The 25,219-nt window shown below is 40.7% G+C and overlaps 1 long non-coding RNA gene across 38 annotated transcripts in view; it reads right to left on the minus strand.

The window, feature by feature from the left end:
- Window positions 1–25,219, minus strand: part of LOC144324199 (uncharacterized) — a 584,277-nt gene that overhangs the window by 368,049 nt on the left and 191,009 nt on the right. For 28 of the 38 annotated variants that reach the window (XR_013389680.1, XR_013389687.1, XR_013389664.1 and 25 more), the window contains 2 exons: window positions 24,406–24,537; window positions 638–732 (listed from right to left, as the gene is read on the minus strand). The exons of 3 other annotated variants lie outside the window; for them this stretch is intronic. This is a non-coding gene — a long non-coding RNA (uncharacterized LOC144324199). The remainder of the gene's footprint in view (window positions 1–637; window positions 733–24,405; window positions 24,538–25,219) is intronic. 7 more of the 38 variants (XR_013389662.1, XR_013389663.1, XR_013389665.1 and 4 more) reach the window with 2 other exon arrangements.

Here is a 25,219-nt window from a genome sequence, read left to right on the forward strand (position 1 = left end):
TTCCTTCAGAGAGGAAAAAAAAAAGTGTTCTCCAGCAAAAGAAGGTTTGAAAACCACTGAAATACCCATCTCCAAGACAGGCATCAGATTTCTGAATAGAATAGAAATTCTGTTTTCTGTGTCTTAAATGGAAAGGACAATAAACTTCTGGAAGGAGAATCTCCTAGACACTGACTCTACTACAGGGGATTCAAAAACCATCTCCAAGTTGGAAGCAGCTGATATAGCACCATTTCCTTTGGGGAAAGACTCCCTACTGTCTCTGCCCTCCATGACCTTTCGGCTATCACCAAACCTCAACCCTCTGGTCTACACTTCATCAGGGCCTATGGCAAGGCAAAGGAAATAATTGAGATGGACTAGAGTCTTCGGCCCCTCCCTCCCATGGCCCACTGTACTGTCTCCACAGCTTCTTCAGCTTTTAGGAGAAAGGTTTCAATACTGAGAGCAGCCAGGAGTCAGAGTGGCTCTTGATTGATGCTGTCAGTTAGATGAAGAGCTCTTGTGGCAGAAACTGTCTTTTCTTCATTAAGTTTGAAAACATGCCCGGGGCTAGTCTGTGATCTGCTCATCAATAAATGGAAATATACTGATAGATCCAAATTTATGCCAGGCTTAATCCCCTGTTTTCGCTCACCTCAGTGTGAGGTGTGAAGAAAAAGGGAAAAGGGAGATAGCAGCTTTGGTGTGAGGCTCTCCTCCAGATGGGCCATCACTGGGCCAGCCTCCAATCTGTGGGATAGAAAAGTCTTCTATTAAACACAGAGATCTTCCACCTTTGATTCTTTCTATGACCATTAGGGGAACTGGTTCTGAGGAGGAAATACCAGCAAACTCTGAGTATGTAACCAATGACTCAATCACCACCAATCTCCACCAAAATAGCCCTCAAGGACTTTAGGAAGGTTGAAGATAATAGGGATTGGGTTTATCAAAGTACCCAAATGTCTGTATGACTGCAGGAGAAGAGGCAGGCATTGCTAAGGGCTAGCATACAATGGAGAAAGAAAGTATAAAAGGGAGAAAGGAAAGAAAACCACCATTCAGAAAAGCCAAACAAGACATCCCTTAATGTGCCTTAGGAAATAAAATTAAAGAGAGCTCTACTTTCTGCCATCAAAATCAAGAGAATGGGACAAAAATAAATAAATAAATAAATAAATAAATAAATAAATAAATAAATAAAAACAATTTTAAAAGAGCAGGCACCAAAATTCCTATCAAGCCAACAGGCATTAGCTTAAGAGCTCTAACCTGTGGGTTTTCAACAATTAAGTTCACTGACCCACCTTGATTTCATTACGTGAGGTAATGTCAATATTGGCATGCATTTCCTAAAATTCTGGCTGTGCAGAGACAATGCCATCAATGCTGAGGGCCTGGGCCATGGGGTATGGATGGGGGTAAGAAGCTGTTCTACATTGTTTGACTCCTGATTTTCATTTTCTTGCATTTTTTCTTCTCATCACCTTTACTCTTTACTCTTTTCCTTGCCAAGTTGCATTACTTTGTCACTGAACTGCAGCCTCTTATGGCAGTTTTACAAAGAGCTCAAAAGGCAGGAGTGACCATCTATGTTGTGTCCTTGAGCATGCTCCTCCTGTTCTCCCAGTATCCTTTTGCCTAGGAATTCTGCTCCTTTGTCGTGCTCACTTAAACAACATTTTATTTCAGAATATTGTAAACGTCCATCTCATCATTCTACTCAACAGTTATTAAGAACCAATCTTCATTCATTCACTCATTCATTCATTCATTCATTCATTCATTCACTCATTCAACTAACATTGATCACTTACCATGAGTCACAACCTCCCTTTTCCTGTATGAAGATGGAAGACAGAAACAATTTCAAAATAACACTAATGGGACATCATGTGACATCCTACAAACATCAGGTGGTTAGGAAAGCCTCTCATAAGAGGTAAAGCTTGAGACACAACTGAAAAGAGAAGTAGGACATAGCAGAGTGTATGGAGCAGAAAAAGGAGAACTTCCAGGCAAAAGGAGAACCATGTGTAAAGGCCCAGAGGGCAGAGAAGCAGAACATGATGCATTTGAGGAATCATCTCAGTAATAAATTATGTTAATAGAGCACTTACTCTGTGCCAGACCCAGTGGTGAGCACTCCACAGATATTATTTCATTTAGTGTTCAGAACCCTGGCAGGTGTGTAGTATTATTAATTACTCTTATTTTCAGATAAGATATTAAAGAAGTTAATTTCCCAAAATCAGGGAAATTATATATGATCTGAACTGTTGCTCTGACTCAGGAACCCATATATACTACTGTGGCAGACAGCAGAGTCTTAGAGCACAAGGTATGATGGGAGAGATGAGTGGCATTAGAAATGAGGGCTAACAGGTACACAGGAGCCTTGCAGACATACCAAGGAATCTGGACATTATTGAGTAGTCATTCAGGAGCCATGATGAATTTAGGCAGAAATGAGAGATGATTAGATTTGGAAAGATCACTCTGGTGGAAAAGCAAAGAATCATGATAGTGAAAAAGAATGACAAAAATTATCTAAAGAGGTATTTTAGCCAAGGGAACCCTTTCTGGTTTATCTCCAGAAGCTTGTCCACCCCCACTCTTAAAAATACAAAATGAAGATAGTGAAAAGGCTCAAGATTTTTTTAAATTATAAATTATACTACAGATTTTGCTTTCAGCCAAAATTGAGTAAAAGAGATTGGATTCATACTCCTGGATGAAACAACAAAAAAAAGTAGACAATATACATAAAAAATTGGTTTGCAGAACACTGGACATCAGGCAGTGAACATTAAGAATCTCTAAGAGATGAGAAACAAATGAACTGATCCCCACAACTGGCCCAACTTAGTACCTAGAGAAAGTTTCCAGGTCATGGTACAAGGGAGGGGACCTGGATAGAGCCTAACAGTCTTCTTGAGTTGAAGACATGGATCTTGGAGTCCTGGAGACAGTTCAAGTTTTCAGGGCAAAGTAGTGGAGGGGAAGGAGATGCACACACAGAGAGAAAACTCTAGAGAGCTTAAGAAGGTCCCCCTCTAGAGTTGAGTACCAGTCAGTTCAAGTGTGTAAGGAAACTATTCAAGACTGAGGGGGGAAAAAACCATTTGAAAGGATTAGAGATAAAAGGGAACAGTGCCTTTTTCCACCAGCCAAAGCGCAAAAACCTCGTAATTATACAAACAGGGATTTTGCCTCAATAGTGGGGAAAATTAACCCTAACCACACTGCTATGATCCTGCCTAACAAAGCATAAAAACAGTGAAATACTGAAATACTCAAACTACTTCAAAGTAATTTAATAATGTCCCAGGAAAAAAGCTCAAAAATATTTATAGGTATACTAAAACATATAACACCTAAGAAGGTAAAATTCTCAATAGCCACTTAAAAATGACCAGGCATGAAAAAAATAAAACCCAGGAAAATACAGCCATAATCAGAAGAAAAAAAAATCAATAAATCGAAATTGACTCAGAATTGGTACAGATGGTGGAATTAGTAGAGAAACACATTAAAAGAATTACTAAAACTGTATTCCATATGTTCAAGAAGGTAGGAATACTTTAGCATGTTAACTTAGACACGAGAGATATAAAAGAGGACTAAATTTAACTTCTAAAGATAAAAACTACAATGTCTGAGATGAAACATATACTAGATTAGATTAAGAACATATCAGACATTGCAAAAGAGAACATTAGTAAACTTGAAAACATAGCAATAGAAACTTTACAAAATGGAGAAGAAAAACAAAGAAACAGAGAAGCTCTAAACTGTCAGACAACTACGAGGCCAAATATTCATGTCACTTTAATCTCTGAAAGAATAGGATAAAAACGGTATTTGAAGACATACCGGCTGAAAATTTTTCAAATTTGATGAAAATTATAAGTCCACAGATCCAAGAAGCTCAACAAACTCCCAGCACAAGAAAGTGAAGAAAACTACACCAAGGCACATCATAATCAAATGTCTTAAAACCCAGTGATAAAGAAGAATCTAAGTAGCAGCTAGAAAGAAAAAAATTATGTTACATCTAAAGGAAAAAAGGTTGGAATGGAGGCAGGTTTTCTCTGAAAACAATGGGATCTAGAACACAATAGAGTAACATCCCTATAATACTTACTGGGGAAAATCTGTCAAGATTTTCAGTAAAGAATTCTTTACTTTGTAAAAAGGCAAAATAAAAATTTTTTTCAGGCATTTAAAAGCTAAAAGAATTCATTAGCAATAGATCTACATTACAAGAAATGTTCAAAGGAAATACTTCAAGCAGAAGGAAAAGGATAGTAGATGTAAATCTGAATCTACACGAAGAAATAGAGAGTCCTAGAAATGGCAAGTAAATGGGTAAACACAGACTTTTTAACTTATCATTTAAGTTACTTTAAAAGATAATTGACTACTTGAGCAAAAATAATACAAAACTATTGTAGGCCTAATAACATACATAAAAGTAAAATTTATGATAAAAATGGCACAAGAGCCAGAGAAGAGAAATGGAAATACACTGTTGCAACATCCTTATACTATGCAAAAAGTGGTAGATGTCACTTGAAGGTGGACTGTGATAAATTCTGAGGTGTACTACAATCTAGACATAGCTTCCTGTCCAGAGGACAGGCTGTTTTGTGAAGGAAGCTCATCTGGAGTGTAGAAACACATGATGCGGCTAAGGTTCATGGCGAGATGCATACAAGGTACAATGTGGCTGGAGCTACTTCTCTCCCTCCATCCTTCATTTATACACCTGATTCCCATTTGATAATGATAGGGCTACCCACAGAATAGCATCATGAAAATGTCACCATTCAAATATTCTTCTAGTTTATCTTTGTTCTCCTTGATCAAAATATTACAATTGGTTACACTAATATGTGAATTACATTTGCGTTTTATTAATTAAAGCTGACGACTCTCATACTTGATAGTTCTATCATAATTATTACGATACCAAATTTTCTCTCCTTGGAAAGGTAGGGGGCAGCAAGATGTGCCTTGCCATAATTATCTTGAGAGAGTATAATCTCTCAAGAAGGTTTCTTTGGAAGGGGTCTCTATTTGGCTTATTTCAACAGTCCAGATACCTTTAAAAAATGGCAGAAAATCTTTGGATGGGCCTACCTCTGGCATTGTTCTCACATTGGTTTTCAATGCCAAGCCCCTGTGGGCAATAATATGTTGATTTTAACAAGTCTGGACAAAGTTTAGAGGCTTCTGTTCTCCCCAACAAGATGACAATTGGTCCAGATCCAATCTGTGACCTCATTCTGGGCAGGTGAGCTATGCTCTTCAAACAATGACCTTCTCTTGAAGCTGCTAGCTGGATATTCAGCAGCAGGTGGTCCAAAGAGGGACCTGTGCAGCTCTAACAGGAATTCTGTGAGATTTCTCATGACTTAGAGAGGCCCAGAGATATGATATTTACTACTGACAGAAGCATTTTCCTGTTGATAGACAGAATTGGCTAGTGTGCTGCGTCAGGTGCTAGGTTATCGGGTACAGAGTGCTGTATAGACTTCTGTTGTTAGATGCAGTGTTCTATGAAGGTCAATCATGTAAAGTTAGTGGAGAGTACTGTTTAGGTCTTCAATATTATATCCTTTTGGAACCTTCTCTCTGGAAGTTCTATTATTACAAGTGCTAAAGTATCTTGATTATAATTGTATGTTTGCTTTTTCTCCTTGCAGTCCTATCATCCAGGTTTTGCTTCATGTTTGGAAGCTCTATTATTAGTTGCATAAATGTTTAAGACTTGTTACGTCATTAGTTAATGACCCTCTTTATCCCTGGTAATATTCTTTGCTCTGAAATCTAATTTGTCTGATATTAATATAGCTACTATACCTTTCTTTAGATTAGTGGACGATATATCTTTTCCACCAATCTACTTATAATGTATTTATGTCTTGATATTTAAAGTAGGTTTCTTGTAAAAAAGCACATAGTGAGTCTTGTTTTTTAATCCAATATCCTTTCTGTCTTTTAATTGGGATATTTTGACCATTTACATTAATATGGTTGTTGATATGGCTGGGTTAAAATCTACCATCCTGCTGTTTCATATATGAATGCTGCTCTTGTTCTCTTTTTCCTTTTACTCCCTTCTTCGGATTAAATATTTTTATGATTTCATTGTATCTCTATTGTTGATTACTTCATTTTGCTAAATAGTTTTCTAGTCCACCAGTATAGTCTTTTTGATTCCTTTAATTGTTCAATTAAAAAAAAAAAAAGATCTTCAATCATGCCGATAAAAGTAAAATATAAGTAGGAATGTGTTTATACATTCCTGGAATCTTGAACTAGGATCTATACTCTACTGAAATTATCTTACCCATATGTCTATTCACATAAAGACTTAAATACGATTAAATTCTACTTGGAGGCCAATTTGCCCCAGGCAAAGAGCAGTCAGTGAGTCTGAGATAACAATCAAAAGATGAATGCAGAGGATGCAAACATTCAATTAATAAGTTAGAGACCTACTGTGTGTCTAGAATGGAGTGTTACATGCATCACTTATGAAATCCTCACCACAGCTCTCTGTGGCAATTGTTCTACAATTTCACAGATGCATAAAGCAAGACCCTGATGACAAGTTATTGAGTAAGCTTATAACACAAATAGCAAACAGCACACACTAGAACCCAGATCTGACCTAAAGCCCATTTACTGCCAATAGTACAGATGACCTCCAGATCCAAGAGAATTATCAGCACTGATGTCCCTAGCATCTAATAGATAGCTACTGCCTATCACCAAATGAGTGCTCAATAAGTATTTGTTGATTGAATGAATAAATAACAAGGTGTAAGGACATAGATGGACTCAAATACCACCTACTACATGAGAGTGGCTGTGCTGATCCTAAGGATGTCCAGTCATAGAGGTATCTCCTTTTACAAAACCTTGTCCCAAGCCCACCCTTGGCACACCACATAGATCTTTTGGGAGCAACTCTTAAACCCTTCCCTCACCCAGAAAAAAATTTCTGCATTTCCAATCTACTGGGGAGCCAATAAGGACCTTTTTTCTTCAAAGTTGGGATCGATTCCAATAATGATAGCTTAGTTAAAAAAAGAACAACTTTTCAAAAGTTAGTAACTAGCTCTAGATATAAGCAAGCTAAGCACATAAGCATCTACAGCCATATGCTGGGTCTGGTACTACACCAACTGAAAGAGAGTAATTGTAGATGCAGCCTGGTTTTAGTTCAGGTCTACACTCAGTAGGACTTCTTGATGAGGAAGCAGAAGTAACTTCAATAGGATGAAAGTTCTGTTCTCAAACCACTGTAGGATTGATTTTTAAAAGGTGATGTGAATTTGTATGTGGACCAAGAGAGACACCAGAGGCATCCCCCAATGCTACCATACAGCCTACAACAGGAGCCCTGACAAAGCAACAGGAAGTAAAGGTAAAATCTAAGCCCAGTCCGAGCCTGTCAGAGCATTTCATGCCTCCCAAATCAGGGTGTGAACACGAGTTAAGAATCAGGAATTGAGGAGGACCTGTCAAGTTGTTGGGGCTGCCTTCTGTTTCCTTTCTAGGCTCATGCCTCTATTCTCAAGATTAGACAAAGACCATAATCCATGTTTGCAGGGAATCTAGGGCACAACACTGGTTGCTAGAGCTGCTGCAAACTAGGATCTCAGCGCATAAAGATGACCCGCCTGTCCAATCAGGTGCTCCCCTCTGCCCCTGATTTCAGCAAGAGGACCCAGAGCTATAACCAAGGTTATTTATTATCTTTAATAAAAGAGTAGTCATCTCTTACATCTGAATAGTGCTTCACAGCTTATAAAGCACTTTCATTTCCATTATATCATGGACAAGGCCAAACAGACCTGACAGCAGGGCAAATAAACAAAAGCAAAAACTACTTAAAAAAAAAAATTTTTTTTAAAAAAGCCACCTTGAGTACAAACACTGAAAATCCAAGAAGAAAAGAAAATTGAAAATTAGAAACATAAACCTATAACCATGGCCAAAGAGGAGAGAAACAGACACAAGTGGATCAAGAACCTACAGAGCAAAGCAGCATACAAATTGGAGCAATCAATATGAATCATGAGAAAACCAAAGCTACAGATCAAAATCTAAACCACACCAGCCAATTCTGAAATAACCACTTATGTCTCTGAACACAGGGACAATGCGACTTCTCTGAGAGAAATCATTGACACTAATTACCTGCAAAGATTTGGTGAGCACACAGCCCCTGTTTTATTTAGGTAGCAAGGCGCTGTAAGAAACCTTAACTCAGACAGTGTTCATTCCTGCATTGTTTTTCTAATTTTTTTCTAATTCTGATACAAGTTCAGAATGAAGTACCTCTAAACTCAGCACACTCACTCCAACCCAGTTATCAACAACACTTTAACTAAAGGCCTATGGTGTACACTGAGGGGCAGGCCCATATCTCTCTGAGTCTTGTCCCTCCTGTAGAGCACCGTGCAGTGGTACCAAATGATTGCTATTTTATTAAACATGAAAACCTTTCATAAATATAAGGATAAAATACAAATATATCATAAAATATCAATATTTTATTTATAAATAAACATTTACTAAGTGTCTATAAATAAATAGCTCTGAGCCTTCTTTCTGGGATCATGGGCAGAAGGGAAGAGGGCCTAGTTGGACTGGGCCATATTTGTGGACAATTTACACAGAACCGAGACAGACTAACAGATTCAGAGCACACATTAGTTTACTTATTTTGTAATGATTAGAAAGGGGGAACAACCTGCCCTCCCCGGCACCCATCATAGTGGAGTCATTTCACAAAAATATTCATAGTAGAACACTTTGGCTCTCCATAATTCAATTCAAATGTCAAATTTCATTTGGGTTAAAATGAGAAACAGCTCAGAGTGGAAATTAACACCAGAAGTTAAATTATTTATCATATAGGGTAATATTATTCAGAGTGCATTCAATAAATTAAAACAGGCTATCAACCCATAATTGGCTGATGTTCCTCAGCACCCTAACAAAAAGATAAGGATCATCTGTAATGGATTTATCAGTATTTGTTCATGTCACCTTCTAATATTCTAATATTCTCAAGAATGGTTGGCTTTCTAAGCATTTTCTTGCTAGCTTGTGTGAATGGTGTGTAGCGTTGAAGTTGGGGTGATCTACATTTAACTGCTGTGAGACTCAGTTTCCTCATTTTTAAAAAGTTTACCTCACAGAACTATCATAAAGATTAAATGAGATAATGCATGTAAAATGAACATCCTCATGCCTGCCACATGTTGGGCATCCAGAAAATGTTCCTGTCCTTGTTTTTTTTTTTTTTTTTGTTTTGTTTTGTTTTTTAAATATTGTTCTTGGTCAAAAAAATCAACATCAGTTTGGCATGCCCCAGATCTACATGATCATCAATTATAAATGAGTGGAAAGCCAAAGAATGAAGTGTGTATAACCATATACACAATAGCACATTTCTACTGCCTATGTGTATGGGGATGTATTTGGAGCGGTCTTGAATTTTTTATAAAATTTAAGGCTCGTCAAAAGTCATTGATCTTCTTCCTTAGCTCTTTTGTAATTCCCTTTAAAAACCTAGCATACCTTGTTCTTAGCAAGTACTCAACTACTTACTGTATTGGGTATATTTACAGTGTGTGCATGCATAAAGCTGCATTTCCTGCGATCTGTAGGCACTGGGGAATGAGCTATCCGTGCTTATAAATATTCCTGATAACCGAATCCTACTATATTATAAATATTCCTCAGAATGTTGAGACAATTTTAGATGGAGACATTTCTACCATTTTATACATGTCTTCACCTTTTTATACCAAGTTCACTACATGCATCTTGATCTGCTTGGTTGCTCAGAAACAAGGATTAAGTGTTACAAGATTAGCCTGCGGTACAGCTATGCCATCATTAACACTGAAAATGGAGTTTCTACACAAATATCCCATCTCCCAAGAACAGCCATTAGCTACAGACCGTGCATTTGGAATCACCTACTTGGATGGCTCTTTTTCCATATTTTCTGGCTCTTGGTCAATGTGATGGTTCATTGTATGTGTCAACTTTCCTGGGCCACAGGATGTCCTGACATCAGGTCATGTATGTATCCTGCGTATATTGTCTGTGAGGGTGCATCTAGATGAGATTAACATGTGAATAGGCAGACTGAATAAAAATCAACTATACTCCCTAATGTGGGTGGGCCTTAACCAATCAATTGAATATTGAAATAGAACAAAAAGTTTAATAAGAGAGAATTCCTCCAGCCTGGCTGCTAAAGCTAAGACCTTCGTCTTTTCCTTCAGACTAAACTGAAAAGTTGGCTCTTGGCCCTCCAGGGTTTCAGACTGAAACTTACACCACTGGCTCTCCTGGTTGTCAGTCCTTCTGACTCTGACTGCAGCTGTGCTACCTGGGTCTTCAGCTTGCCAACTGCCAATCTTGGGACTTCTTAGACTCCGTAATCATGTGAGCCAATTCTTTATAACACATATAGGATATTTATTTATTTATTTATTTATTTATTTATTTATTTATTTTTATTTCATATCTTATTTTATGTATTATAGAATAGATTATTATTAAGCATTAATAAATGTTGATATATTTATTTAATGTAGTTACTGTATTGTATATTTAATTATTTTTTATTTATATTACATTTTATTATGCTTATTTATAAACAAATATATTTATATATTATAAAACCTACTGGTTTCGTTTCTCTGGAGACCCCTGATTAAATACAGTCATGTATAAGACTATGTACCTGACCTAGACAAGAGGGATCCTTGCCCCTAGGCCTCACAATTCAGAGAAGTCTACATATCACAAGCAAATGAAGTAAAAATACATTTATTAAAAAACACATTGGCACCTCTGTCATTCAAGACCCAGAATTCATTGTTGCCACAGCACAACCAGTAACCCTGAACATCCTCTCCCATAATCAGCACTGTTTAGGCCCCAGGAAAATCTCTACATCTTTTTCCCTGTATTCTCAAAACAAAAAGCAGCCGTGTTTGAATGCCATGAACATTTATGGGTTGCACTATTATTGACATTAATAGTGACATTACTTCAGAATGTGGAAAAATTGAGCATAAGATTTACTTGGCTAAAAGAATAACGTAAAACCATATGAGTTATCTTGTCAACTCTTTCCTCTTAGATAGCTTGAATTCAATAGATTCTTACATAACTTTGGTTTCCCAGCAGGGCTGAGCATTCTTTTCATGCTTTTCTTTGTGTCCCAATTTATGACTTCAGAAGTATTCATGAATAAGTATGGTATTCACAAGAGTTGCACAGTGTGACTAGGGAACAATATTCAACAATGCATATTACACTTAAATTTAGGTATTTCTATAAATCTGGGTGTAACATTTATTAAGCATGATACTGAATCTTCAGCTTAGCAAATAGATGAACATTAAATGTTAAAATTAAGAATAATTTTAAAAAAAGAATAATTTTATTTTCTTAAAAATAAGATTTAATGATCTTTTCAAAAATTAAAATGTCAGTTTTATTTACATAACTTCAATTTAAAATCTTGATGCCGTTAATTATAGTTTATATTTGGGATTTTATTATAATACTTTTAAATATTTTATTTTTTTTAAAGATTTTATTTATTTATTTATGATAGACAGAGAGAGAGAGAGAGGCAGAGACACAGGAGGAGGGAGAAGCAGGCTCCACACAGGAGCCCAACGTGGGACTCGATCCCAGGTCTCCAAGATCAGGCCCTGGACTGCAGGCGGCACTAAACCACTGCACCACCGGGGCTGCCCCTTTTAAATATTTTAGAAAAAAATAACTTTTAGAAAACATAAATATAATTTCAAGTTTTCATTTTATGTTTAATGTGTATTATATTTTTATGAAAAAGATTTTCATTTGTACACTTGTATTACAATTATAGTTCTTACTTCATAGACTACTACTGTTAATAGAAAACCAAATGTGTGAAAATCTTGATTATCATCCCATAAGTGGTGATTTTTGTTAAAACTAAAGAAAACAAAATACATATATGCCTTTATTTTATTACTTAGCCAACAACATCAACCATAAAAATGACTCAAATGAAAAAAAAAATGACTCAAATGATTCAGATATACACAGTAAACAATTAAATTCTGTCATCTTTGATTTTCTGCCAAGCTTCAGTCATATAACAAGAACAACTTTAAACATATTTGTCAGTTTCGCCATTAGGAAGTTATAATTGTCAAGGTGGAAGGATAGACATATTTTATGTAATAGTCCACTAGTTTGACTTACAACTATAAAATATTTAGACATGTGTTACATGGGCCTCCATTTGCACTCTTGCCTTAAGTCCCACAAATATAAGGAGTGAGGTTATGGCCATATTCCCAATACATATAGGTTACCAGAGAAGTAACCTTCAAGGGTAAGGTTGACTTATGTACATATGACCACACAAGTGACATTTTTTGTTTTGTTTTGTTTTGTTTTGTTTTTAAGTTCAAGAAGAGACATATTGAATTTGGAGGTCATGACAATATGGGGAAAATTCAGACAATCAGCTAGTACTTGAAACATTACATATATGAACAGGTAAGAGGAAGGCTGTCAGGTACTTACCACTGAGGCTGTTATCTTCTTGACTCCTCAAGCTATCTCTCTGTGACAATGCACAAGGGTTAGCATTGTAAGTCTTCCCCACCAACCTGCTACAATTCCCAAGAGTCTCTGATTGAGTCATGGTAAGCTTTACGGCTCCACTCAAAATACAAATGCCCATGGTAGATAGCACAATAAAGCTTTCTTGGCCTCTAAGTCCTCACGTATATTTGTCCCTTGGAATAGAGTTCACTGGTTCCCTGGCAACGGATGGGTCCAGGAAAGTGAGGAATGGGAACAGTTGATATCTTTGTGCTTAAAAAAGAAACACAGAAAGGGCAGGGGTTGGGGAGGTGCATATGTGATGGGCCAGAGGACAGAAAGGCAAATACTACCTACTGTATAATTACTCCTTGGGCTGGCCCATCTCCTTGTTCTTAACCACCATATGTGGCTCTCTAGCAACTTAGATTTTCTAGATATGGTTGCATTTTTAGAAGGTTTGCGGATCATCAAGAAGGAAAAGGGTGAGCAAGAAGCCCATGGATGGGTGAAAGTGTAAATACTCAAGTATTCATGACTGTGAGTCATCACCTTCTCAGAGAAGTCACCAGATTCCAGTGCTTCTATGGCCTCCATCTCTGAGGAGAAGCTGGAACACTACTATCAAGGCCTCCCTGCAATAAATGTAGGTATGGAGGTTTTATTCCCAATGATAAACTCCAAGGAGGCCATCAGGCCCGATTCTCAGAATATGGGAGAGAGATGCATAGTGTCTCTAAAGAACACTGAAATGGTAATGAGATCTGAGTCTTCACCAACTAGATGCATAATCTCCAGTGGGTGGCCATATTTCTTTCTGCCTCAGTTTCCTCACAAAAAAAGTAGACAACAATGCTGCTAAAATCCATTCTAGCTTTAACATACTTGAGAAGGGAACCAGGGAAAACAGAATCTCTATGTACAATTCCAGCAGCGACAAAGGCTAGCAGGTGAAACCACATCAGGCTGGTGTCCCATTCAGCCTGCCAGTGGGCAATGGGATAATGGAACACACTGTAACCTTGCACAGTAAACTAAAAGAAAGGGAAGTCAATATTTTGCATGTTTTTGTTTTGTTTTTTGTTTAATTCTGTAGGAACTCCTTCTCTGGGGCTATGAACTCAACCCAGTAGAACTTTAAAAAAAAATTGAGAAATAATTGACATATAACATTATATTAGTTTCAGGGCAACATAATGATTCAATATTTGAATAGACTGCAAAATCATCACCACAGTAAGTGTGGTTAGCTAACATCCATAGTCAGACATATTTAGAAATTTTTTCCCTTATAATGACAAATTCTCAGATGTCTCTTAGCAAGTTTTAGATATACAGTATTATTAATAGTCACCATGCTGTAAATTATACCCCATGACTTACTTTATAACAGGATATTTACACTTTTTGATCACTTTCACCCATTTCACCCTCCCCCTACCTCCCATCTTTAGAGCACAGATAACATCACCTATTTTCTTCTCTGATTCGTAGAAAAGGGCTTGAAGATAAATGAAGTAGCATGACTCTCATCCAATAGAGTATTGTTTGACCTAGCAAAAGACTACCCCCAGTGGTAGAGTAAGACATGTGGATGGGTTTGGGAAGGAAAAAGAGAATAGTGGAATGTTTGAAGGAGATAAAGAAGTCTTCAATAGGACTATAGAAATGACAGAGTAAACTGCCACCCCTGGCCAGAAATAGCCCTAGAAGTAAGCAGTAAGGTGAAATCTGTCATTTCCTACCCATTTAGATGCCCTCACTTTTCTCCTGTATGGCCCAGGGCTCTGCACTTCTAACCACTCTTCCCTATGCTCACTCTATAACCTGTATTCTGAAGATATTCACTAGGAAAATGGTGTAATTTATACCCTAAATCATGGATGATTGCTGTGAAGTAAACTTACCTGCCCTTTTAAAGTTACCTTCTGCTGGCACACCAACTTAACTCAAAGTAAGCATTTCAGATACGAGAATGATATCTTGACAATGAGGGATGACTTGCTACCCCAACTCACATAATGTATAGGATCACCCAATTCATCCATGGAAGGGTCATCGTTCCTAAAGACATGCAGTCTGGAAAGAAAGATAGCTACAAAGGTCTGGCAAAACTGGATACTTTCAAAGGATAAGTGGGTGAGCCTCACTTCAGTTAATCCTTAGAACAATCAAGGAGGGTAAATATTCCTATTTGACAGAAGAAAAAATGGAGGCTTGTAGGTGAGGAAGTATCTCGATGACATATATCAGTCAGCACATGTGAAACCTGGATGCAAACACATGCCTGTCATCCCCCAAACACACTAACCACCACGCACAACACTTCTTAGAAGAGAACATGCCCTGAGAAACCGATTCATATATATGAGCAGTTTCTGACAACTTTTTCTTAGTAAGATTCTGCAGCGCTGTTCTGGAGGTCTAAGCTCCATGATACTACCCTTCTGCTTTGCTTTTACCATCTGGATTTATGAACCAAAAGCAGGGAGGAAAGTTAGTACACTTGATGCCTCTAATAGTTCACACTTGCTCAATAGGCCTGTCTTTGAGAGGGGACCATAACAGGAGATGGAGGGGACGTGGAAGGCAGGGAACGAGAGAAACTACAGTTAGGAGCAACAAGAAAACACCAAATGCAATTCTTTACCTCCAAAGCCTTTGCACAGTTCCCTCTCTTGGTGAAGCATGACCTAAAGCACAGAATTGTCCCTTCTGGGAGCTTATTCTTGATAATGGCTCCATAGTGCACCATGGGGCCTTTAACCTTGACAGTATCCTGGACTATGCTCCTCCTCTCATCTATGTGTGAGAGACAGAGATTAATTTTCAGGTCATTTGAAAGACAGCCACCTCGGCATTCAGAGCTGTTAAGTGCCTTGTCTGAGGTCACACAGCTAGTAACTAGAAAAATTGAGATTAAACCCAAACTTCCTGACTGCTGGACCTAGATTCTTTCCAATCACTCCTGTAGCTTCTTACAAACCATATGCCTCTGCATTCTACTCCGCTGTATTTACCCAATAGGAAAGAAAATGTGATTATCCCATACGAAGACTTGTACGTAAATGCTATGGTAGCTTTATTCTATAGCCAAAACTGGAAATGCCCCCAAATGTCCATCAAGAGGTGACTGGACAAATAACTAGGGTTTCTGCACACAATATAATGTGCCTCAGCAATACGGGAGAACTACTGAACACATATCAACATGGAAGAAGCTCAAAATAATCTTGCTGAGTGAAAGTAGTCAGTCAAAAAGAGCCTATGCTACATGATTCCACTTATATAAAACTCTAGGAAATGCAAATTAATCTATAGAGACAGAAAGCAGATCAGCGGCTGTTTGGGGATGGCAGAGGGACCAGAGGAACAAGAACAAAGGTTTACAAAGAGACACAAGAAAATCTCTGAGGGATAAATACGTTCACCATCTTCATCCCGGGGGGGGGGGGGCGGTTTCACAAGTGTGTGCAATGATCAAAATGTATCACGTCGTACAATTTAAGTATGTAGTTATTGTAGGTCAATCGTACCTCAATACAATCGTCTTTAAAAAAGAAAACATATGGCCCCACTTGGGCTTAGAATGGCCAATTCAACCATCTCTCACTTGACGCAACCCCCAAAGATGTTCTCCTCCCCTGGGCTTCAGTCTGTAGCAAGGTCGCTGCTAATGGGATGATGGCAAGATATCTGACCAACACTGATGAATGATTATTATAATCACAATATTAGTCTTCTCCTCCTCTTTCAGAATACAAATTTAGGGTGACTGCTGTTTCTCTCTAGGCAGAGGCTTTTCTTATTTCCTGCCTGGGGAGCACTTAGTAAAACAACCAGAAGCACTTATCATTATTATTCTTATTAAATAAGCCCAGTAAACATTGGGACTAGCCTTGCCGATTTAAGACAGATGTTTCAATTGCAGAGGGCTGGAAAATGCAGAGAGGGAACAGAGAGAGTAAAAGAGAAGCAAAAGGAAGGGGACGAGAGAGGAAAGTAGGTGCTGGGGAAAGCAGACGCAGAAGGACCAACGCAGAACCTTCTACAAAGGTCCTCCACACGATGCAGCAGGCAGACTGCTGGGCTGTAGGTAGCTGCTCAACACAGTGAGCTCCTGCTGGTCTGCAGTCAATGTCCACAGCTCACCACACAGCCTCACATCCCTGGGATATGACATGTCGTGGGACTTTTACAGAAGTAAGATGACCATCTTTGCCCATGATGGGAAGAGGAGACCAGCACTTCCCCCTAAGGATCCTCAAGACCTTTCCCATCCCTACCCATGAAAGTAAACTGAGTTACAGCTGGGCTGCCCTCACATTCTTGGCCAGCTCGGGGACAAATATGCAATCCAAGACTCAGGGGCAGGACACTTGAACTGGGTTGTTAGGAGGAAGGCATGAGGTCAAAGCTGAGGGAATGTTATCTGCCCCTATATCTGAGTAAAAGAAAAACTAGTTTAAAAGCAGTGGATTCCCTCTGAAGAGATGCCAAGACTCTGCCCTGGAACTGTCTCCTCTGGAGGAGGGGATGAAGCTCACGAGATGGGAATCCTTGGCCAGGAGCCATTTTGTTATTGCTAAGAACTTGTCTGGCAAAGCTATCCATCACTGATGGCCTGTTGCACAGGGAAACTTCCTGCCTGTCACTGACCCCTCAAACACCAGGGATGGGACTCTGAAAATACGGGGCTTCATGAACTTGGGGAGTGGGGGTGAGTAGTGTTGCCAGCATCACTGACCCTCAAAGTGGTCTCTTAGGAGAAGCAGGTAAAAATCACTGGTGCTACTTACTGCAATGTAGACACCTGGTAAATCTGAATCTCTGTGGGCATTACCAGATCATCTGCCTTTGAACAAGCTCCCCAGATAATTCTCACCCATGCCAACATTCAGGAATCACTGTCCTTCCAGCTCAGAAAGCTGGGAATCTGGTGTCCCTTTTATGAGCAGCTCACTACCGACTTTCCTCAGTTTACAGGAAGGAAAGGGAAGCCTCCCATGAAATGATCAAGACCTTTCCCGCAGTGAACATTTCTCACAAAAGGTTCTCTTGCATACTGTTACACATTCCACATCACAGAAATAAAGGGGGGGGGGGAATCTTCCCATTCAGTTATTTGCCATTCCATGGAAAGGCACACAGGAAGGCCAGCAGGCAAGAGGCCAAGGTATGCTGTGTTGTGAGTCAAGCACCACACAAGGCTTGGTCTTCCCATCTGTTATAATCCCAATTCATTACCCATAACAGACCACGGGCTATGAGTCATTACTCCTGTTACATGGTAGAGGCTAACACTTACCACATATTCCTCCTAACTAAGCAAGGCTTGCTGTTCCAGATAGAGAGTGCTGCCTCCACTAGAATGTCCTTAAGGACAGTGCAAGGCCCAGAGAATCATTGAGATTCACACAGCATAATCCTATTCCTTCCCCCAACAATTCCTCCTCAAAAATCATCCCACTTCTCCCAGTTGCAAATACCCAGCTTGGGTTCCACTGCCCCTGCTGGCAAGCCTCTCTCCTTCCCTCCAACACCCTGAGCTAAAAGGTTCCCTCCAAAGGATATGTTGTGATCCACACACAGCCCAGATCTCTGGGGGTGGAGGAGAGACCCTAGGAAAAAAGAAGGTCATACTTGTACCGGAGTCACTGGAACATGGAACACACCAGGACAAACACAGCCTGTCCAGTCACGTCTACCCAAGCTTTGAAGCTGGCGTTTCCAGAATGTGTGTCATGCTGTTTTCAACCAGGTGGGCCTAGGTGTCTTGGCTGCGAGTCTCAACATGAGCTCTTCCTCCAGCCCCACAGGGATACAGGCTCCTTGCCAGACAGCAAACACAGCTGAATACTTTCATATCTCAGAGACAGTTGGGCCTGGACTCAAGGACCTGGTGACCAAAGATGGTTATGGTTCACCTGGAGAGATAAGAACCAGGCTGGGATGCTCCACTCTGGCTAAAAGGAAACATGAACTAGAGGCTTGGAGGTCCCTCTGCTCCTCCCTGCAAGATCTTCATCTGCAAAATGGGGACCAACTGTTGCCTTAGTTTGGGTTCCCCCAAAAGCAAACCTTGAGGGAAGGATTTGGACTCATATACTTTATTTGGGAGGTGACTGTAAGAAACACAAGTAAGTGAGAGAAGGAAACAAGACAAGGTGGGAGAAGAGCCAGGACCAGAACTAGTTATCATGGTGGGCAATGAGGTTCTATCTCCAGAGGACCTTCTTAGACCCGTGTATAACACACCTCAGAGTGTCCCACCAAGGACGGAGAAACTGGGGAATATATCCACCAACTCTTATCCCTTATTAGTTAAAGACTGCCCTTGGGGGCATGAGACTCCCACACTTTTAGGCTGCCTTATGTGTACGCAGAGCAAGCTACTACACAGAAGAAGAAAAATCCCTCTGGCAGAGAAACTGAGAAACCTGGGGGCTTGAGGTAAGAAGGTAACAGTGGGCATAAGGAACATTCTTTGTACCAATAGGTGATGTCAGAGGTGGGATCGGGGAAGTGGTTGGAACAGCAATAGTACCTGCTGTACTTACCATCCCCACAAGGTAGATTAAATTAGACAATGTATAAAACACATGGTACCATGGCCAATAGGCACATGTGCAAGCAAAAGCACTATTTTTTAAAGATTTTATTTACTTATTCATGAGAGAGACACAGGGAGAGAGAGAGAGGCAGAGATACAAGCAGGCTCCATGCAGAGAGCCTGACGTGGGACTTGATCCAGGGTCTCCAGGATCACACCCTGGGCTGAAGGTAGCACTAAACTGCTGAGCTACCTGGGCTGCCCCAAAAGCACTATCATCATCATCATCATCATCATCATCATCATCATCATCAACTTTGGGATTTACATCATCACAGTTCACAGACTCTCCTTAACCAGACTGGAAACACAAATGCTTCCCTCTTCCTTAGACTGCAACTGCAAGTTCCATGGGACCAACACCTGGTCAGGCTGAGGTGTGAGGGAACAGAGGGGTCACTGGGCACACAGCCATATGATACGGCCCTAGAGGATGGTCAGCCCAACATAGCACACACTCTCCCAAGAGCCTACTGCCTGGCTGAGAATCCCCTCTGCCTGCTTTGTGAAGTCATCCTAACCTGGACAAGAGCCTTTACTGAATTCCCTTGTGATATGTTGGCATTACTGTCCTCAAATGTCCACAGCATTCTCAATTTATCTTCTACTGTTCAAGTTCCATGACTAGAAACCTTCACCCAAACAATGCAGAAGTCCAGCCAAGCAGATTCCTTTAGGATTCACATGGAACCCTTGATCATTAAATATACACTAAACTTGTGCTGGATCATAGATGATGTCTGTGGTTACCCCAAATGACCTTCATTTAGGAAGAAAGAACCCAGAACAGGCATCAACGGGGAGCCAATTCTCCTACATTATAGGTGAGAAAAATTGACAATAAAAGTGATTTATCCAAGGGGTGACTGGGTAGTTCAGTTGGTTAAGCATCTAACTCCTGATTTGGACTCAGGTTTGTGAGATTGAGCCCCATGTTGGGCTCCACACTGGGCATGGAGCCTGCTTAAAATTCTCTCTCATCCTTCTCTCTGCCCTCGCCCCGCCCCCTGTCCCACTTGCATGCTTTCTCTCTCTGAATTAAGAAAAATAAAATGATTTATCCAAGATTATTTAGATGGTCCTAATTTTGTTCACTCATTCATTAGCTAGACATTAGAGGAGTACCCATGATATGCCAGGGGCTTTTTCAGGTGCTAGAAATGCAGCAGAGAACAAGAAAGACAAGTTCCCCCACTGTTATGGTGTCCACATTCTCTTGGGGAAGACAGACAGTAAACAAATAAAGAGTACATGATTGGTGCTATGAAGAAACTAAAACAGACTAAGGAGGCAGCAGGTGACGGCACACGAGGGGGCACTATTTTAGAAGGAGTTGTCAGGAAAAGCTTGTTTAGAGTGCTGTGTGTGAGCAGGCCCATGGCCCAGAAAGTATACACATGCAAAAATCTGGAGGGAGAGCACAAGGCAGAGAAAACAGCAAGTGTGAGGACAAAGGCCCCGGCATGCCGGAGAAATGGCTACTGTGCGGTGGGCATGGGGGTGAGTTCTGTGACGTCGCAAATGGGAGCATCCACTCAGGAGGAAGGCCGCCACACAGGTTCCCATGCAGGGAGAGTCCATTTCCCGGTGCACATGTGAAAGGATCCTCATTCAGTTGTTTCTGTTTGTCTCTGGGAAATAAGAAATGATATTCCCAAAACAAAGGAGCTAAGACTTGGCATTCTGAAGGGAGAGGAGGTTTAAAATAGCATCGGGACGAGAAGGCAGGTATATTCACAAAGGGACCGTGGTGAAATTGCAGTACTGAGATCTGCTGTCATAAATGTAGAGTCAGCACAGCTGTGCCATTTCTCTGGCCACATTAGCTACTTGGGTGTGGGTCGAGGGTAGGCAGAGAGCTGGGGTTCTGACAGGAGAGTGCAATGGAAAGAGACTAGATAAGAGGGCACAGGGCACCATCCATCCAAGGATACGTGTTTGTATCAATAACCATGAAGCTAAGCCCAAGGAGGGCAATGGACAGACGGTAGGGTCCACGGATGGAAGGTTCCCCTGGGACTGAAGAGTACTGAAGCGGGAATACTGAAAACAAAGGGTATAGTGTGTACAGTGTTCAGAAGGCAAGGACTGAATTCAAGATTTTAGAGGAGGAACAGTTATAGGTATTGATGAGGACTAGGGTATAACCAAGAAAATAGGTGGTACCCATTAAAAGGCACATTTTAAAAGGTAAGCAGTGGCCAGGCCAGTGAGAGGTCCCGTGGAATATTACAGAAGCATAAGACATAGCCTCTGGCCACAGGATTACAAAATGCTCTTGGCAAGATAGTCCCAGAACCAGGTAACAGTAGCTCATACTGTCACATTGAGTAATATGGAATCTCAACTTTACATAAAGAGTTTAGCAACAGCTTTCATGAATATGCTTTCTTATGTATGCTAGCTTATTCTCCTTATTTTATAAATGAGGCCACTGAGGTTCAAAACAAAAAAAAAGCACTTGCCCAGAGCCCAACAGTTAAAGTGAGGTGATTCTAAAACTCCCGCTTCTGTCCTCTGATTCCCCAACCAGCTCTCTTTTGACTCCACCATAGAATCTGACACAGTATCACCAGATCATAGTGCCTGAGGTCAGACCGCTCGGGTTCAAACCCACCTCCCCCCTCACTAGCTAGATGACCTCGAACAAAAGGCTTACTCTCACTGTGCCTCAGATTTGTCCCCTCTAAAGGGAAGATAATATAGTGCCTATCTCAAAGGGTGATGTGAGAAATTAATAAAATAAAGCTTGAAAAGTACTTAAAGCCTCACCTGGTACACAATAAGTGCTCAATAATTGTCAGATATTACTACAATAAAGCAGCTATCTCCCCACTCATGCGCTTATGGAAAGCTGGGAGCAATGCCGCCTGCCCCCACTCCACCCATGTTCTGCCTCTTGCTTCATGGATGACTGGGGACTGGAACAGGTTTGGAAGGGAAACCAGGGATTCTCAGGCTTAGATTCATGGAAGGGTGGAGGGGGGGCTTGCCATATTGGGTAACGGCATGAACAAGAAACCAGAAGGGGGGTTGATGGGGACACCCTCACGACAGTGAGGAAACCAGGCATCCAAGAAAGGGTGGGTCATGGAAAGCCCCACACATCAGGAGAATGTAGTTCCAGGACTTTCTCAGAATTCTCTCCTCTTTCAGATACTCCCAGGGAAAACAGAAAGTCCTGCTGCTTGTGCTCTCCGCTCTCTCTTCTGCTTCTCTTTTCGTGCCCTCAGTAGAGCAGAGTCATTCTACATAAACACTGAGCCCAAAAGGATCCATCTGAAACGGTCTCCCAGTGAACCGAGTCCATCAGAAGTTACAGAAGCACCAAGGCGACTAGGGCAGGAGTTGCTCGTCTCAAGTTGAATTGCCATCCATTTTAATGCCCTGTGTATTCCCCATCCCCCAGACTGGGAGATGAAGAAAAATAGTGTGTGAAAATAATGTTGGATTTAACTTCAATGAGAATAAGAAGATTCTGAATGATAGCAGACACTCTGTACTTAACTGACCCTATTATGAGCAGCTATTGAAGAATTTTCAGGATAATGAGCTATCTCATCTTCCATATAACAAGCTGTGGGCTATGGGAAGATTGCTCAGATATTATAGCCTCAAAAAAACCCTACAGATATCAGTGGCCCCCCCATAATAAAAAAAATCACACTGAGGATGGGGCTACCTCTTCAACCAGGTTCTCTGTCATCAGGACTCTCAGGTTTCACGAAGGCATGGCTAGGGTGGTATTTGTCCCACCAGCCACACCTTCCCAGTCCTGCCTACCCTGGAGCTGCTGAGCTCCTGACATTTGCCACCTAGGCAAAATCTGCCTTCAACAATTCCACCCCTTTTAGTAATTGCTATTTCGCCAGCCAGGACCCCACCCGAACAACATCTTCCTCAGAACTGAACCCAAAATGGCCAGCCTTGATGTAATATTTATGCATTTATTCACAGAAAACCATTTATGGAGCATCTTTTATGTGTTCAGCATTGAACGAGACAAATATAGTTCCTGCCCTCTCAAAGCTCGCATGGAAGACAGATGTTAAATTCACAATCCCAGTAAGATATGGTTAAGTATTACGGTCAGGGCAGTACAGGAGGTGCCAGCGGGATCCAGGACAGAGGGACCTAACTCCCTGTCAGGGTCAGGTCAGGGTCAAGGCTAGGGACAGGTCAGGGAACATGTATGCTCAAATTCCTGACATTCAGTGCATGTGCACACACATACTCAGATGCACATACATCATCCCCGAAAACCATGAGCCCTATATTTCAGGGCCTCATGCAGGTCCTTAGGGAGAAAATTTGCTGCCCAGCTGGGTGAACTTCTTTCACATCTGCCAGTACACTGCTGTGCAAATTTGTGTAAAACACTCAGCCTCTCTTAGCACTCCTCTCCTCCTCTGAATGGAGGAATCCAGAGAGATGACTCCTTGCACAACAACGTTCTACACATAGAACATAGGACCTGGAGAGACAGTTAATACCTCTCCCTGGGCCACCACCCCTACACCAAGCCCTTCCCAACCCTCAAGCTCATCCCAACTAGCCCTCCATGAACAAAGTTCTCAATTTGACTTTTGAAGTGACTATTTCATTACTCATTCAGCAGAATGTTATAAGGCACCCACTTTAGAAGAGGTTCTGTGGAAGATACAAAACAGCATCGGCCATGGGTCCTGCCCTCGAGTGGCTTATACTCAATTGGAGTAAAGTAATACAGCCAAGTTACAACTGCTTGTGGATGACAAAAAGCCAGGGAGTGGACCACAAATCCATGTCAGTATGGTGTCAGAGACCAGCACAACTATTCTCTACCCGTCTGATGCCCCTCTACTGAATCCATTGACGCTGTTTTTCAGGAACCCCAAGAACCCCTGGTCCCAAGTGGAAAAGGAAACATGATCCTGGCTAAGGTTTCTCACCTTTGGCACTGTTGATATTTTGAGCCAGGTGATTCTTTGCTACAGGGGCTGTCTTGTGCCTTGTAGGATGTTTAGCAGCACACCTGGCCTCCACCCACTAGATGTCAGTAGAACCCCCCCCAACCAAAAACCCCATTTCCAGACACTCCAAGTCCCCTGGAGGACAAAATCACCCAAACACAAAGAGAAAACAAAAAACTTCCCCAAAAGTCAAAAAGAACTAACCGTTTTAGATACATGCATGAAAACTTCCTGAAGACATCGACGAGTTTTGTGTTTTGAAAAGCTCCTCCCTGCTGCACTCAGGCTGCTTCCTTCTCCCTTGCAGCAAAAATATTGCAGCTACCCAGTTAGATCCTGCATTCAGAATGGTAATTGAGAGCAGATAGGAAAGTGTCATACACCAGAAAATAACTTTGTCTCTGTGACTTCCAAAAGTCACCCATTCGGCCTGCCTGGTGACTGGGAACAGTGTTAGCCGGCCAGAAAAGCATCAGTGACCAACCAAGTTATTCCAGCCCATTACCCCAATCCACCAGGCAACACTCGTCAGAGGAGAAATCATTAGGAGACAGGAGGGAGGTAGGAGCACTAAGAAACCACCTTGGACATGTCCATTAACAAGAACTTTCACCAGTGACTTCAAAAGAGAGTTTTAGGAGTGGGCATTAAGAAAATTAGCAACCATTACAACTCAGACACCACAACAAAGGAAAAAGACAGTTTTTCTTTAAAACTTAAGAAGCTGCCCTCTGCTACCAGCATTCTCTTCTGTTTTCACTTTCCTTTATTATCTCTTAAATACATTATCTGAAACAATCAAATTTACAAATAACATATGTGACTTATAAAGCATAATATAAAAAATATTTGCGAATTACCATCCAATTAAAAAGTTAGAACTTATGATTAACCTTCACCCACTCACAAATATACCTCTCCTCTCTTTTCTCCACCACGCTCTTCTCCTCCTAACATAGTCACAGTCCTAATTTTTACTGCTTTTTTAAGTGTGGTTTTACCGCAAATTTGTGTAAGT

Source organism: Canis aureus, chromosome 11, assembly GCF_053574225.1.
Source record: "Canis aureus isolate CA01 chromosome 11, VMU_Caureus_v.1.0, whole genome shotgun sequence".
NCBI classification, from domain to species: Eukaryota; Metazoa; Chordata; class Mammalia; order Carnivora; family Canidae; genus Canis; species Canis aureus.